The 13,804-nt window shown below is 39.7% G+C and overlaps 1 protein-coding gene across 1 annotated transcript in view; it reads left to right on the forward strand.

Moving 5' to 3' along the window:
• Positions 1-2,696: 2,696 nt before the first annotated feature.
• Positions 2,697-13,804, forward strand: part of PHF20L1 (PHD finger protein 20 like 1) — a 2,880,694-nt gene continuing 2,869,586 nt past the window's right edge. Inside the window, exon 1 of the mRNA XM_044066227.1 lies at positions 2,697-2,847. The gene's annotated coding sequence lies outside the window, so the exon portion shown is untranslated. The remainder of the gene's footprint in view (positions 2,848-13,804) is intronic.

Below are 13,804 nucleotides of genomic sequence, written 5' to 3' on the forward strand. Positions count from 1 at the left end.
ACTATTTACTCTTTACTTAGTCTTTCTTCTATTGTGTGGGAAAAATAAGTTGATATCCCCCCCACACACACACAATTGTCTGTGTAAGTAGAAATGGTGACCTGAAATGTATGTATTTAGAGTTAAAGGCAAAACTGGCTAATCTTACTTGTGGGTTCTTGCTGGTGACCATATCTGCAAAGTTCTGCTGTCTGTAATTCTGCCTTGAACACTTTTATGAACTTAAAACAGTGAGGGTTCTGTACTATTTAAACTAGAGCTAATTAGATTTATTTGTATAGTGTAGATTTCTTTAAATATCTCTCTCTGTACAAGTGTTATATTTTGTGTGCATTGCCTTGAGCTTGGAATATTTAATCTGTTCCAGCATTGCTTCATTTTCTAAGTAAACTTTCATTTATTCATTTTTAAGATATTGTAGTTTGGATTTATGCATTATTAATTATTATCAGAATATAGTATTATTTAGCAGTGTAGACTGGCAAGTTATGATAGTCACCTCTGCTGTGGCCAGCTCACTTGAATAACCTGTTTGAAAGGGAGCCACCATGGATAATGGGCACTGGAAGACAGTGTGGCTCAGAAACAGAGAGAGTGGTGAAAATGTAACTTGTGGTGCTAGCCCAAAAATCCCAGCTCGGTAAGTGATTAGCATGTATTTTTTGACTGGGTATAGATGTTGGAAAATCAATACCCAGGGCAACAGTGCATATTCTCTTTATGCTTGTGGGGGCAGGTTGCATTTGTTGAATTGTTTATTGATTCAGAAGTATATGCACTTTCCTCGTTTATTTATTTTTTTACATGTTGTGTACCAGTGGTGTGATTTGAGATACCATCACTCTGGTGACCAGCAGACCTATTTCTGGCAATGAAGCAGATCCAAGGACCACAGTTCCTGTTCCTGACACACCCAGGTTATAACTTGTTGGCAATGGTGTGATTCAACTCCCCTCCAGTGCCATCCCAATCTTCACACACAACTGGAAAGTGGTGCTAGTTATCACAATTTCATTTCCCATACTTTTTGAACTGATTTTTCCCACATCTTCTTTGTGTGATTAATCACTGGCTGTTTCTTTTTATCCAGTTTATAGCTGCACTTCATATTAAATTCATTAATGACATCGTTCTTCCTTCTCCCCAATCCGTTCATGATTAACTTTTATTCTGCTTTTACTCATTTTAAGTATGTATTGTAGCTAATTCAACACACTCCCATTTGCTGCAGTGAACTCTTAACAAATAAATTAATTTCACACACCCTGCAATCACTTTATTTAAAGTTAAGTAAGAGTCCACATTCCCTTCAATTGCTCTTTTTCTGATACCATATACAGTTCTTTCTCATACTAAGAATTACGCCATTCAACCAAGTGTTAGCCATTGGCCTGTGAATTTAATTTGATAATGTTGGCATCTATAGAATCAATAGGATTCTGTCTGTACCCTGGTGAAAAACAAATGGCAGACATTGCATTTGTTTTTGCTCTCAGCTGCCAGTAACAGTGAAACTTCCATCTCATGAAATCAATATTCTCAGTCTCTCAAAAGTCAAGCATACTAAAAACTTTCAATACTTCTTTCTCTGTCTCAGAAACATAGCCCACAGTACCTTTTGGGGACACAATATTGGTGTCACAACAAGCAGAAATAATTCAAGTTTCTACATCCCCTATCTTCAGTTCTCAGACAAATTACCATTTAAATACAGCTGCTTACTGGTAGCTGCAATTAATACGCTTCTTCAGTGAAAGAACAAATGATTTATGTGTGACTATTTCTGACACGATGTAACATCATGTATTCAAAGCTATACTAAAAGCAGACAGGACTAAATGCTTCTAGCTTCATCAGCATATAGTTCTGCACAACGCTGACAAGATATTACAGTATGATACACATTAATGAACTCTTGCATACCAATTTGTTAATCACATGTACATTGATATTGCAATGGCAAGAGACACTAACAAGAAAACATGCCACATTTTAATTAGATGGTTAATGTCCCTATGGTTTATAACATATAAAAGCAACATGCATAGATTTCCTGTTATATTGCCGTAAGGTGAGGCTTATGAGCAACCGACTCGAAAGCACACATGAATGTTTTCTGGTTATGTTGGCCTGTACAGATAATATTAATGGCAACTCCTGTAAAAATCATATACTTAAGCAACCAACAATAAATCTTCACATCGGGTCTTCTCTTATAACTGCTCAACGTCAGTGGAGAGCTCCCGCATCTCTTGGCCACAGTTTCAAAACTTTCTTCCTGCTTCAACACTGTTCATTCATTTATTGAGGGCTGATCTAATAAAAGTATAACACACACCGAAGTCGATCGTCTAACTTTATAAAACATGTGCATTATACAAAACATAAATATTTCTTGAGACCCTCAAACCAGAACTTCTGAAAATTAACATTTTTCACATAATGATGGCAATAACCGAATATGAGAAACAGTACAATTAACCGAAACAACATACATATTTTGTTTCATTTTTTAAGTACATCTCTCTTTTATATATATATATATATATATATATATATATATATATATATATATATATATATATATATATACACATAAATAAAAACATTAACTTTGCCTATCATAACGGTTTACAAGACGGAAATACTCAATACTAAGGCTACTATTGATGACGCAAACGACTTATCCAATCAGGAAACTAGTTGGTACGGCAGTAAAGCGTAACTTTAGGCAAAGGAAGATGGTGCGGTTTGCTGGTCGCACCGAAGAGGGAGACATCTGTAGTATGTTAGAAGCGGAATCCCACAATTCTTCACAGAGGTTTTCATAAACTATGAAGAACTGAGGTATTTTCATTGCTTCCTCTAATAATCAACCTGCCCAGCTACTAAATGACTAGAAATTAATCGGGTGTCCTTAAGATCTTGTTGAACTTTATCCCTTGCAGAGTTGGGGATTCTTCGCTTATTTGGTGATATTGAGAAGTTTGTTAAGGTGCTTTGTCTGAAGATGTGTTTTACAGAAAAAAAATGAATAATAACGACGTGGAAAGTCAAAAAGCTAACAGTGTATCAGCTTTAAGCGGGCCCTCTGTCATTGACACTTATGTTCCTCGATAGTTATTTGCTTTAAAAAAAAAATAGTTGATAGTTGAGACTGGAAATCAGAAGGATGCAGTCTAAAATAGTTTGACTATTTTAGAATGCTTATCTGTGTTTACTTTCTCATCTTACTGTAACACATTAATAAAGTTTATTGTACTGTGGGACAAAAGAGTAACATTCTACAGTCTAGCTTTTCATTATTTCTGTAGCCAGCTTAACTCAGTAAATTAAGTCACTGATCTGGAGAGCTGGCTATGTTTTGAGTTGGAGAAGATGAAATTTATATGTTAACATGGCCATTGCTCTCAACCTTCCAACTCTGAAATGTGGAACACTCCCTGTCATAATGTGGAACAGTTGAGTAAAATAAGGAACCCTTACTGACAGGTATGACAGACCCTTTCACTATGGAACTATGAGGAACATGCACTTTTTCAGGTTCAATATGAGCAACGTTCCTGATAATGAGGTACACTTGAGAGGCATGATTATGTGACCACAAGTACTGAGTCACGCGTGCTGTCTATTTAATAAACCATTGAGAAAACTCACAGTGAGAGGTCTGTAGGCTAATTATAACACAAACATGGAAATTTAGTTATAGATCTGGAGTATTTATTACACTTCCTTTGTCTTCAGAATTTGGTACCAGTTGCAAACTCTTCAGGTTACTACTTGTATACATATTTTTTGTTTTAGGCTATTGTGCATCTGTCCTTTATTAGTGGGAGTTAGAAGTTATCAAAAAAGAAAAAAAAAATGACCACATGGCCCTTGCAGTCTGTCCATTTTACTACTTGATGAATATCAAAAAAGAAAAAAATGACCACGGAGCCCTTGCAGTCTGCCCATTTTACTACTTGATGAATAGTGTCAGTGCTTCCTCTGAGTATATAGGCTGCTGACTGCTATAGCTGTTTTTCTACATTTTGAGCTTGCTTTTTTTATTCCACAACCTCCTCAGGCTGTTCAGACCATGGATATTCCTACCGGATGGGAGGCTGTTCTGTGAAAGTACTAGAGCCATGAGTTTAGCCATTTTAAAATTGCATTGTAGTTAGGGTTTAAGGGTTAAGTTTAGTGTTCTTGCAATCTAGCAATTGGTTCAACAAAACAAGTTTGAAAAATGTATATATATATATATATTTTTCACGGGCAGTAGGAGCAACTCACCCTGATGAATCTTGTATCTGCATTACACTTGTGTGCAAAATGGGGGGATACATTTTCTTGACATTCCTACCAGCTTGACCTGCCATCTGTAATTGTCCTCTGAATTTCAGAATTCTTCCTTCATTCTTCTTGATCTTAACTGTTTTCTAAGAAAGGTCTTGAGTGTTTTATTTTTCTGTTTCCAGACCTCCACCCTCTTCTGTGATAGTATGTATGTGTATATTACTTTCATTTATTTTTTTCATACGTTTTCATGTGCTTTTTCTTTACCATTTTTTAAAAGCTTGTGCTCATCAGTGTCTTTGCAAAAGTGGAATCTTCAGTTATGTACACAGTAATCCAGGTGTGGCTCTGACAGCTGTTTTTACAGAGAAAGTACAACTTTCAGTTTTACTACTGGTGCTTGCTTTTCTTTTGCTTGTATTTTTATATTTTCTTACTGTTTTTTTTTCACTATAACTGCCTCATTTATATCCTATTTCTAGGTCCCTTTTCAGTTTTTTTGCTGCTGCTGTCAGTGGATTAATACTTCTGTACCTTAATATGTAGTCTGTGTTCTTGTTGGATGCAGTTTCTTGCAGTTATCTGCAGTGAAACTGCAATACTGTGCATTTGACTTTTCCTTTAACCTTCTTAAGATTCTTATTATCAGCATTTCTTTATTTTATCTGTTTTAGGTGTTCTTATCATTATTCGCTCCTCTACAGTCGTAGACATTAAAATGTAGTACATGCAGAGAAGAGCCATGCAGTATGCTGTTTGTAACTCTGCCTTTATCTCTGTTTTATTTAATTTTCCTTTGATATGTTTGTCTTGTTCAGCAGTTGTTTTACCAAAGACACTTTTTTGCAAGACCCACTCCAAAACTAATAAACTTTGAGTGAGGTAATTAAAATATTGATTTCCCTAAGCCATCTGTTGTCTCTTACTTTGATGGTTGTCAAAAAGTGTATTAACTTGGCACTTCCTATCTATTGTACAATAAAAATGGAGTATGTGTAAAATCTACAAGTAAGTTTACAAAGTTTTCCAGCACATTGAGGTTAATCTAGTTAGTTTGTTTTATTCTTGTATCTTTCTCACACTATTGTATAGTGAAATGTCTGCTTCTTCTCTTCATTTGATACAGCTGTGTTCTTCAGTGTTTCTTTACTGCGAGTTACCAAAAACATGCGTAGTTCAACATGCAGAACTTTCAGAATACTGCTGTGAAGTTTGTCCATTTTCAAATTTTAGTCACTTAAAAAAACTTTTTTTTTTAAAAAATCCTTCCACCAAAATCCTATCCTGTAACAATTAAGTTTATTTTGTATGTCTCCATTCATGCTTCATAAATACTTAACAGAAATTTGTGCCTATCTCCCCCCCCCCCCCCACCACCTTGGACTTTTTTAATATTTTGGGGCTGGATTGCTGCACATTCTTTTACTTTCTTAACTTAATCTTGGTGTATTTGTTTCACTTTTATCAGTCCTTTCCTTGAGAGTAGAAGACATTGTATATCCCTTGTTCCACCTTTGCTGTTGTGAAGCACCTTTTAATTTTATTGTACTTTGTTGGAATCGCATGACATGCCTTCTGTACACTTTCTTGCATTTATTTGTTCCCCTGTATTGACAGCATGTATGTGATCTTTTTCTAAAAAAATATACATAGAGGTAGCCAACAGTGACACGGTTGTGTTTTTACTCTCTTAATGCTTTTGGGCAGTAGCCCTTCATCCATTCCAATCTTGCTGGTCTGCGACACCTGGGTATGCCAGTAGCTGGTGGTACTGTCTGGCTTACAGTTTTTAGGAATGGTTGTGTAGGCTCTTAAAGCCTTGTAGCTGGGTTACATGTGCCCTCTGACAGCTAAGGGAAGTGGCTAAATTCCTACGAAGTTTTTTGTGCCGCTAGAGATGAAACTTTATTCTCTGACTTCTCCATGGATACCTGAAGCTTTTAAATTTTGACTGGTAGAAATTTTCTGTGTTTATGTATTTATCACAACAGTGTCATGCTTTGAATGTTTGGTAGAAATTTTCTCTACTTTTATATGTATTTATTACAGTAGTGGACACTGATAAACTGGTAGGATAAAATGCATGTCTAAGCTAGACCACAAGATATTTTATCACAACTCTTACTATGTTGTTGGCTATTTGTCACCACTCTACCCACATCATCTGGTCCTTATTACTAACTGAGTCTGGTTCTACTATATAAAGTAAAGTCATAAAGACAGTAGAATTATAAATTATTAGAAGTATGACCCCTGATACACATGCTGACTGTGACCATCACCTCCGGGGGGGGGGGGTGAATAAAAAAAAAAAATTCTTGTGTGTATAAGTACTGTAGAATGTAAAAGTACAACAAAAATGCACAGGAAAAGTATTTAAGCAGTAAAAATAATAAATCTAAATCAAACTCTCCCAATTTCCTCAGAAAGTTGCACAAAGTGGTGTCAGGCATTTATTTATTTTTTTGCCTTTGTTTTTACCTCCACTGCCTACTGATTATCAGCCACCTCTCTGCCAGTCATCAACCTCTTAGCCAGTTGTCTTTTTGTTTGCCTCTTCATGGCACTTGGGTGGTTTGAGGTTTTTATTTTATGGCCTCAACTCCCTGCATGTACTTGATTAAGCAGTGGAAGAGAGATGTGCAATGGCTGACAGTGCTAGTTGTCCCTCACTTCCACAAGAGGCCTTGCCATTGAGCAGCCACACCCCTTTGCTGAATCATGAGGAGTGGTTTTCCTGTCTCTAGTAGTGAAATTGCACATCCCTTTTATGCTCCCCAAACAACTACACCTTCATTTCGGGAGAGAATAGTGGGCCAGTTCCCTTCATACATATCCCTGCTTGCTTGGGTCCTTCAGCATTGGGGCTGCTAGCTGAACTCTGGTTACAGAGTTCCATTCGTTTGCACCACAGGGTCAGGTTGGTGGTGGGACATTTGGAATACAAGTTCACCCCCAAACAGTAAGAACTGCATAACTAGCCCACCCAAACACAAAAATCACATGCTCACTGGAAAAGTGAAGGAAAGAAATCTCTCATTTGAAAGGAAAGAAAATTATCTACATACACTTGCCTGAAAGAGAAAACCCATTAAAAAAAACATTGAACATTTCAGTATTACAAAACGTGAAAATGCATATCTTTCCCATTATAAGGAGAGAGAGTGCCTGAGCCAAAAAAAAACAAACCTGACCCTAAGCATGCAGATACAAAAAGCTGCCATAAACAAAGTGCTACGTGAATGAGTTAAAAGACTGTAGACCATGAAATATATTGTGCATTATTATTTTATTTGCTTACCAGGAAAGTCTAACTGGGCATTGAAACCTGCCTTCAGCAGAGGCTTGAGGAGAAAAGCTTCATTAACAAAGTCTATTATAAACACAGATTAAGGACATTCATGTATTAGAACAGCTGGTTACATGTAAGCTTTATACAATATACATTTAAACTTTATGTAGTAAATGTACTAATTATATACAAGTTTAATTATGTAGAATTTTATGTACAAAATGTAAAGCTGTTAGACATATAGTCCTTATACATTACAGAGTAGTCGCACAAGATCCTGTTGCTGTGTGCAAAGTATTGCAAATAGAGTAAACACAGTGTAGTACTTCAATTGCGTATCAACATTTGTAGTGCCTTGAAAATAATTTCTGCAAAGTGTTACAGATTTGTTTAGAACAGTGATATTCTGTTGTTAAATGTCACACTGGACTGTAAATAGTGAATCTAGACTTTTGTTATTAATGGAGATATCTAGAGAGTCCTCTGCCTGTGAAGGAGCAGGGGAAGTCCAGTGTTGCTGCAGGAATTGTTTTCGCTCTGATGTAAAGGTAGGTATTTTGTGAATAGGTCTTGAGTATAGTAGGGATTGAATTCCAGGTGTTTGAGGTAGTCTAATGTAAGACACCACAAGCTGTTTTACTGGCTGTTTGTGTGAGGAGTGAAGGGGCCCATTAGGTTTATACAGTTGATGTGTGTTCCGCAAAGGGCCCTGGCAAATAAGATATCTTTCTTCAGCAATAATGCTGAAAGCTCCTAACTGGCTTCCCTGACTCTCCAAAGCTGCAGCTGTGATCCTCAACACTGCCCACGTCCAGATCTGAATGCATACTCCTTCCAGAAGTGAAAATCCACACTCAGCCTAATTTCAGAACCCACCTCAATGTAATGCAAAAAAAATAATTCTTCCAAAACTAGCGTTTAACTAACCCTTCCATCATGAGTTCTAAGTCCAAAAGGAAGTTTCTTTGCTCACCAGTGGGAGTGGGGAGCCTTGAGCAGCCTACCTGTCCTTGGGGGAAGTGACCTCAGCACAAGAAGCTGTAGTAATTGGTTGTTTGGGACCATTCCTAGCTCTTTTGTAGTTCACTGCTTAAAATCCGCCTCTGGGCATTTTTTCTGGCTATACTGCTCAGACAAGCTCCACGTGGGTTTACAGAGTGGTCCTAGCAGCAAGGAACTCGAAAAAGCGACTACCTTCTGGATTTAAGTATCTTTGCTTTTTTTCACTGGAAATAGCTTCTGTAGCTTACTTTGAACTAGCCTGAACTGTTTTTAACTGATTGCTGCATTATTTTAAAATCTGCACTTAAAAGTTACATTTAGTCGAATTTGATCGAAAGTTTGCTTGTTTGTTTGTTTAATTTAATTGTGGAGGCTGCCCACTAAAGTGTGCTAACCTGTGTAACTAATTTATCACTGTCTCTGCATTTTCTGTGTGTTTCTACCAAAAAAACAAAAAAATAATCCTTGTTTTCCCGCCTTCCTCGACTAGTTTAGACCAGTTTACAGGCAATGCTGTATTCTGGGCTGTGGTGTAGTTCCTGTGTTGTCCATTACCTTACTTGGATAGAAGGAAGTTTCTTTGCTCACCAGTGGGAGTGGGGAGCCTTGAGCAGCCTACCTGTCCTTGGGGGAAGTGACCTCAGCACAAGAAGCTGTAGTAATTGGTTGTTTGGGACCATTCCTAGCTCCTTTGCAGTTCACTGCTTAAAATCTGCGTTTGCACGGCTTTGCGCGGTCGTGTGCATTGCGCAGCGCCGGTTAAACAAGGTTAAACTTTTTCTGGCTCCGCCAAGTCTGTTCTTCAAATTTTCCCTTAAGGAAGCTCTACTCTTAGTATAACCAGACTACTCACTGTATTATAAGCCTAGCACTTGTTCTCAATACTTCTCTACTAAGTAAGCACTCTCGTACTAAGTAAAGCACTACATCTACTTACCACCCCTGTGAATACCCACCTCCCTTAAAGGTATACCACCCCCTTATACTGTTCTAGCATGTCAAGTGGTAGATTACTGGCGTCGTCTCCAGTTCAGCTGGTCAATATGGGCATCTTGAGACAATGCTACAATTGTCTCATGTACACAGACAACCCTCTTCTCCTCCCAACAAACACAATTACATGTGAGAGATGCAACTATATAGCCAAACTGGAGGCTGAACTCTCTCAACTCAGGGCTGGCATGACCAGACAGGAGGAGATGGCAACCACACACACAACAATCCCAGTCCCACATAGACCTACCACAACTGCAAACCAAACACATAAAAACACATAGAAAAGACATACTCGGAGGCTCTAATAAAAAACTTGCCAAAACAACAGAGGCTCCCAAAGCAGACATCCAAAAATCCACCACCTCAAAACAAAACACATGCAGCACATACTTCAATAAATCAGTGTGTCGACCAATCGCAGCCCTTAAGGCCAAACACCTTGCCTGATACACTAGTAATAGGTGACTCCATAGTCAGACACACTGATGTCCCACTGACCAGGCTGAACAAGGAGAAGGTGACTGTGAGCTGTCTATCGGGGGCTAGGATCCACCACATAACACACGCACTCAGGTCACTCCAAAGCAAGTACAAATATGACTCCGTCATTGTCCATGCTGGTGTGAATGACCTGAGACGTACCTCCCTGGACTACATGAAAAGAGACATAGAGGAGCTCTCCGATTATGTAGCCCAGGCTGGTATGACCCTGACCCTGAGCAGCATCTTGCCCTCACCAAGAATGATACCACAATACAAAGACAAGATGATCAGCTTTAACAATTGGCTCGAGTACTGGTGTCATTCTAAGGGGATCCAGTATCTGTCTGCCTGGGATGATATGTTGGACAAGCCACGCTGCTTTGCAAGGGATGGCTTACACCTGTCACCACTGGGCTTCCGGATATTGGCTAAGGCTCTTGCCACCCCCATAATGCCTTTTTTAGGCAAGGCTCAAAAGACAAACCCACCTCCTTAGAAAACGAAAATGGAAAAAAACTAAGGGTAATGCTGCTCAACGCCAGAAGTCTAAATCTCAAGATGCAGGCACTTGATGCACTCCTCAGCATGGAGAACATCGACGTCTGTGCAGTAACTGAAACGTGGTTCAAGGCTCCTGAGAGCACCCCAGCGCTACCAGGCTATACCTCGTATCATGCTTTTCGGCCCCAAAACCCGGGCCGAACCACAAATGGAGGGGGAGTGTCCATATTCATAAAGGACACCCACACCTCCAGGTTAGTAGCAACACATGAAGCAACAGAGACCATACAGGTGCAACTAACCATAGGCAAAACTGCTATACAACTGGTAGCATGTTACAGACCACCCTCCCAATCTCAAGAACCCCACTCAGCCTTCCTGAAGACATTGGAGGATATGAATGTATCACAAAATACCATCATACTGGGTACATTATTCTAGCCCTAATACCCTAGCTCAAAGGTTCCTGGAATTCATAAATTCAAATGCACTGGAACAACTAGTCACCTCTCCCACTAGGGGAGAAAATATACTTAACCTGATCATCACAAACATGGGGACAAAATGCTCCACACCGGACGTATACCCCTCACTAGTGAGATCTGACCACAAACTAATCACCCTGGATATACATATCCCACCTCCACCCCCAGCACAAAAGACCACAGTGAAAAACTTCTCAAAAGCAGACTTTACTCTTCTTAAGAAGGAGATGGTATCCTTTAAGCCCACTGTGCCAGTAGATACCACATCCCGCAATGCCGAATCCTTCACAAATGCTTTCTATGGACATATCCAGGAATGCATGGATCATGCAATCCCAAACAAATCCAAGTCCCTCTCCACCAAATGTAAGTGTCCTGTCTGGTGAACCTCAGCCATAAACAAATTGTATAACAAAAGAAGGAAGCTACTGCACGTCAGAGCGAAATCCCATGAAGGGAAGACGTCTCTGATCAACATTAGCAGAAAACTACGTTCTCTCATAAAAACATCCAAGGCAAACTTTGAGAGAAAAATAGCTAAGGACACTAAAGATAACCACAAAGCCTTCTTCAGCTATGTTAGAAACCTGGACGGAAACCCTCTGATATGCTCTGAGTTGCTTCACAACAACAAAAATACACTGAACCCACAGATATTGCTAACATTCTGGCTGACAGGTTCAGTGCAAACTTCTCGCCTCCTTCACCCCCAAAAGAAGAAATACTTATCCCAGCTGAATGTAATCTCCCTGTCATCTCAGATGTCCAAGTGAGAACCGCCCTAAACAAAGCAAAAAACACAGCATCAATGGGACCTGACGGTATCCCGGGGTGTGTGTTATGAGAACTCCAAGAGGAGCTAAACCCACACATAAAAATGCTATTTAATCTTAGCCTTACTTCGGGTTATGTACCTGTACACTGGCGTACAGCAACAGTGGTCCCACTCCACAAGGGGGGTGCCTCTACAGACCCTGGAAACTACCGCCCCATAAGCTCAACTAGCCTGGTCTGCAAAGCTATGGAAAGAATCATTATGGAACTCATAAACAGAGACATAGGGGACCTACAGACACTTGACCCCACCCAGTTCGGCTTTGTGAAGGGCAGATCCTGCCTTTTAAACCTGGTTGACTTTTCCGAAACAGTCACTAGAGCCACTGATGAGGGCAAAGCAGTCCATACAGCATACCTGGACTTGGCTAAGGCCTTCAACATAATACCCCACTCAGGCATCATAGATAAGCTAAACAGCTTAAAAGTAAACCCCTATGTCACTAGATGGGTTGCAAACTGGCTAAAGGACAGAACCCATAAAGTTAAAATCGCTGGAGCAATGTCAGACTCAAAGCCAGTCACAAGTGGTGTCCCACAGGGATCTGTCCTGGGACCCCTCTTGTTCGGCATTTATTTCTCAGATGTTAAAGCAAACGTGGGAGGGCTGTGGCTGACAAAGTTCGCAGATGACTGCAAACTAGGCGCCATAGTCGATACACTAGCTGACATACACATCCTACAAAAAGGCCTCACTGAAACGGACAACTGGTGCCGTAGTCACGGCCTTAAATTAAATGCCAAAAAATGTATAGTCATCCCTTTTGGAAAAAACAAAGTACCCACAAATTATCACATAGACAGCAACCCACTGAGTATGGAAAAAGTAATCAGAGACCTAGGGACCCAAGTAGACAGCGACCTCTCATTTGACACCCACGTTGCCACAGTGGTTAGAAAAACATTCTACCTTGCACACCTCATCATGAAGGGATTCACATCCAGATCCAAGGATGTCATTGTACCCTTATATTCCTCCCTCATCAGACCCATGATTGATTACAGTGCCCCATTTGGTATGTACCTCACCCGGCACTTGCAACAGCTGGAGAGACCACAGAAGTACCTCACCAAAAGGATCAAGGGTCTCCAACATATGTCTTATTCCGCCAGACTAAAGAAACTTCAGCTCTATTCAGTGACATACCGCCTGCTCAGGGGTGATCTCTGCCTGACGTACAAGGCCATGTCCAATCAGGATTTGATGGACATGCTCCACCTCAAAAAAATCCAAATCCATCAGGACCACGAGAGCTAAAGACTTAAACCTCGGCACAAGTATGAATAGGACATGCTGGAGGGATAGATTCATAACCCAAAGGCTTCCCATGCTTTGGAATAGGATCCCACTTCGTATTAGGCAGAGCCCCTCACTAACTCTCTTCAAGAGAAATCTTGATGAGTGGATGGGAGATCGAAAATTTACCCCAGGGGTCACATCTGGGTCACTGCTAGACAGGGGCACAGTAAACTAATTCTATTATATAAGGGGACCTTTATTGTGTCACTACTAGACAGAGGCACAGTATTCTAGATTTATTCTGTACATTTTTGTACCATTTCATGGGGTGGCAAAAGCCACATCACTATGGCTAGGCTTACAAATGCCCCAGGGCAGATAGCCTAGTACTATACTATGAAACTATAACGAAATTAACCCTCAAATACAAACATCTTGCTGTCCTCAAAAAAAAAAAAATGTCCTCAAAAAAAAAACACTTGCCCCCCCCACGAAAAATGACTAGATAACCTAACTTAGAATGCACCCGAATTGCTGTGATAAAACCTATTCACAGAAACAGCAGTCCTTTGAAGTTAGTTCTGAAAATAACTCAAAAGTTAACTCGATAAACAAAAATAACTCAAAGGTATGTATACAAGGTTAATGACAGCCAGGGCCTTTATAAGCTCAGCTGTGCAATCCAACCCA

The sequence above is a fragment of the Protopterus annectens genome, chromosome 3.part1 (genome assembly GCF_019279795.1).
Source record: "Protopterus annectens isolate FY-2018-M chromosome 3.part1, PAN1.0, whole genome shotgun sequence".
NCBI lineage: Eukaryota > Metazoa > Chordata > Ceratodontiformes > Protopteridae > Protopterus > Protopterus annectens.